Source organism: Apis dorsata, unplaced genomic scaffold (genome assembly GCF_000469605.1).
Source record: "Apis dorsata unplaced genomic scaffold, Apis dorsata 1.3 scaffold_474, whole genome shotgun sequence".
Taxonomy (NCBI): domain Eukaryota; kingdom Metazoa; phylum Arthropoda; class Insecta; order Hymenoptera; family Apidae; genus Apis; species Apis dorsata.
In genome coordinates this window covers 94,639-98,736 of record NW_006263712.1, presented here as the reverse complement: position 1 = coordinate 98,736, position 4,098 = coordinate 94,639, and the positions used below count along the sequence as shown (strand labels likewise).

Here is a 4,098-nt window from a genome sequence, read left to right as displayed (position 1 = left end):
AAAAAAAAAAACAACCAAACATTTCAATCAAATTAATAATAAAATACACAAATTCCTATTTTCCATTATCATCCCTTTAAAAACAAAAAAACATTTCCTTCTTTTTCATCAATAACTTATTATTCCTTATTATTATATAATTCATGCTATCTGTATGAACAAAATTCTCAAACAATTCAATAATTTTGAACATGATCTTACCACTGACAAACCAACGTCCATATCACCCTATCTTTGATCGCAAGAAGCGAATGGAAACCTCAGAAGAACGTCTCTCTATTAACCCAATCAAATGCAGCCCACAGGTGTCCACAATCGGTCCATTTCAACCCTCAAAGGAAGGCGATTTTCAACGTACAGTTGAATGAACTGCAACAACCAAGTTCTCCTCCTCCCTAGTTTTCACTCGTTCGTTCCAATTCAACTCTCGATTCAAGAAAATCAAAAGTAACCCACGGATCGATGAAGAAAAAGAGGGTTAAAGGAGAAAGATAAACTGGGAAGAAAGGAAGGAAGGATGAAAAATAGTCGGGCAGGATCGAAGGATGGAACATCGAATAGAGGCGAGCGCCAGGGAAATTAGGTTGTTAAGATTTAATCGGACACAGAGGCATTTTAAACGTCTCGTTCCCCGCTTGATAGAGGATGGCGTCGCGGGTGGGCACAGATTTAAATTGCACTCCCTTCCTTGAGCCACCACGCTTTCCAGTCACTGTGCCACGCTGTCCGAAAGAGATAGCGAGGATCGTTAAGATTTCTGGCGGATTCCATTCGTCGGAATTTCATTTGCGACTTCACCCTCTGCACACCTTTATCCTTGTAACTTAATCGTAGATCGCAGGTGGGATTGTTTAAAGAAGATTCTTAATGAACGCTTGTATCCTTGTAAATGGATGTTTTTGAAGAGATGGATTCTGATGAAGGATTGAAGATGTGGACGGAAGGACGTGTTGCTGAAAGTAATTAGGAGATCACGTGTTTCAGGAAGTAATGTAATGTGAATAATGAGGAATTTGTTGAAGCATGTTTTACACGAGATGTAATTTATCTGTATTGAAATATCTGAAATTTTAAAACGCCTATTAATAAAATATTTTTGAAACAATAATTTGATGATTTGTAAAAATATATTTGTTTTTTAGAATGACATTTTCTGTAAAAGAATTTAAATTGATTTAAAATAGAATCAAATAATGAGGAGAGTTTATGAAGATATTTTTAGAAAAATAATTTCACAATGTCCATTATTCCTTCATGTTTTTAATTCAAAGAAGCATTCATTTTTTGAGAAAAAAATGTGGTACAAGATATAGTTCAGATGGCTAACTTGGATAATATTTCATAGATTTTTTTTTTAAAAAAAGATTTGTTTAAGAAAAATGTAATTTATTTGATGTTCATCAAGTTGGCAAAAATATATTTTATCTTGAGAATGGAATTTCACGCAGAAGGTGTTTGACATGAGATATAGTCCATGTTAGTTAACTTGAACAGTATATCAAAGATTTTGTAGTACCTACTATCGTTTAAGGATAAAGTGATATTGATGAAGTGAATTTTCTCCGAGAGAAATATATGACATGAAATATAGTTCATACAAGTTACTTAACTTGTATTAACCAGATATTGGAATATTTTAATTGTTTAAGGGTGAAATAAAATATATGAGAAAATATTTTTGAAAAAATAACTTGAGTATATTCATTAATTGAAAAAACGATTTATTATTTATTGTAAAGAATATATTTATTAATAAAAAATCACTTTACCTGATAATGAATAAATTGGAAGAAATTAGAAGAAATTTTTCTTCTGTATTAGAAATGGAGCCGAATAAAAGTTATTAGTTTTTAAGAAGTAAACGTATAATTAAATTCACCTTTTACTTTGCCAGTTTTTATACCTTAAAATGTATTTTTTATGAATCTCAAACAGACGAAATTTAATTAGTCTTCCAGGGATAGTTTCATCTAGAGAGGAACATAAAAATGCTATTAAAATATTATGAATTTGAATTTATTATTTGTCACAAATATAAGACTTTTCTTTTTTAAGAAATCTAAAATATTACCTGTTTAATTTTATTGTGCAATTGATTTACCAATAAATATTTAACAATATACTTTATTCATACGATAAAAATGCGAGAAATTTTGTCAATTATTCAATTATTTAATTTTTTTAATTCATAATTTATTTCGAATAAATCATTTGATACTCTAAAAAAGAAAGATTTTAGAAAATATTTTTGAGAAATATAAAAACTCTGTTTAAATTGTCAGCAAATTAAAGAGCATCAAATATCCGAAAGTATCAAGATTTCTAGAACAGTCGGTTCGCTGGAATTTCATTCGCGACACCAACTCACCTTCCAGCAGGCGGTCGTAATTTAATCGGCGATGTAATTGGCGGCGGGTGTGCCGGTCGTTTAAGAAAACCCTGGCGAATTCATTACGAGGCGGCGACGATTAAATCTTGGGGTCTGTGAAAGCTCGTATGTTCAGAGAAAATCATCAGTGCTAGAGCGGTTTCAATAACTCATAACGTTATCAAAAGACCAAAGAACAATCTTCCTTAGTATTAGTAGATTTAAGCTTGATTTTCATTCGAATAAATCGATTATAAAAATGAAGGCGAAATCTGACGAATTTAACTAAATTTTATTGAATCGTATTTCTTACGATGAAATCTCACAAATATTTCAATAATCTCATAGATTATTATCATGAAAAGATTTCTTTAATTAATAATTAGGCAATGTAATGACGATTGAATATTTTTTGATAAATAAGAAAAATATTTTTATATACTAACCTAAATATTATTCCTTAATATTATTCCTTCCGTTTCAGAAAATGAAAAAATTTAAACTTGTGAAAAAAAGAAAATCGCAAATACCAAAAATTTTGATAAAACATGATTTCAATAATTTAATTCATCATTCCATGTTTAGTTAGAATCGAAAACAAATGTAGGAAGAATATTTTATCGTCCATATTAAAAGAGAGATTTTAAATTAAAGTATTCCATATAATATTCTATATTTTTCACTAAAGAATCAAACTGGAACTAAAGTGTAGCAGACTGTAGCATTGTCCACTACATCGATTCAGAATCAGTTTACATGTCGAGTATTTCGACCAATAGAAACCATAAAAGAAAGAGCTTAGAAAACTCAATCATAGATTGCGAAGAATATAGTAGCTTTCACAACCAAACAAAGCTTTTAAATTAAAGCATTGTATAGCGAAACAAATTACTATAGTGACAATCAAGATTCTATACAGTATTCTACATTTTTCAATGAAAGATCGAAACAAAATGTCATTAAATCGCGAAATCGATCAGGCATCGTATTATGTTCAAATATTTTGACAAATAAATTAACGAAGTATAGAAGACAAAAGTTTGAAATCTCATTCATGCGTAAAAAATTTATAATTTTCATAATAAAAAAAATATAAAAAATAAAATTATCGAATAACTTCACTAACCGTTGTACTAACAATAGAAGAACTACGCATAACTTTTTATTTTTCAATGAAAGATCGAACCGAAGTTGAGGTATAATAGTTACTACACGATCGTGAAATCGGCCAGACGTCATACTTATTCGAGAATCTTGACAGAAACCATGAAAAAATTCAAAAACGAAAAATATATGCAAATTGAAAGACGAGAAGTATATCACCCACTATTTTTTAAAATATACTGAAGTGCTAAATCGAGAAACTAGATAGCAGCACCAATTCTCATAGTGATATCAGAACTTTGCAGAGTATTTTATAGTTTTCAACGAAAAATCGAAACAAAATGGTCATTATTCAATTACGAAATCGTATCATGTGTTCGATTATTCTTACAAATAAAAAACAAGCATTGAAAATAAAAGTTTGAAATTTTATTCATGCATAAAACAATTTACAGCAATCTTCATAATAAAAAGATATAAAAAAATAAAATTATCGAATACCTTTACTAATCGTTGCATTAACAATAGAAGTTCTATACATCACTTTTCATTCTTTAATGAAAGATCAAATCAAAGTTGAACTATAATAATTACTACACGATCGTCAAATCAGCCAGGCATCATAC

At 29.4% G+C, this 4,098-nt stretch overlaps 1 protein-coding gene and 1 long non-coding RNA gene across 6 annotated transcripts in view; both read right to left on the bottom strand.

Annotated features, from left to right (window-relative positions):
* LOC102675607 overlaps positions 1-4,098 on the bottom strand; it is a 106,547-nt gene that overhangs the window by 92,147 nt on the left and 10,302 nt on the right. The window lies entirely within an intron of this gene.
* LOC116186159 lies at positions 580-2,096 on the bottom strand. Its single transcript, XR_004151112.1, has 3 exons — positions 2,072-2,096; positions 1,880-1,970; positions 580-1,062 (listed from the first exon to the last, which is right to left on the bottom strand). It is a non-coding gene; the product is annotated as an uncharacterized LOC116186159 (long non-coding RNA).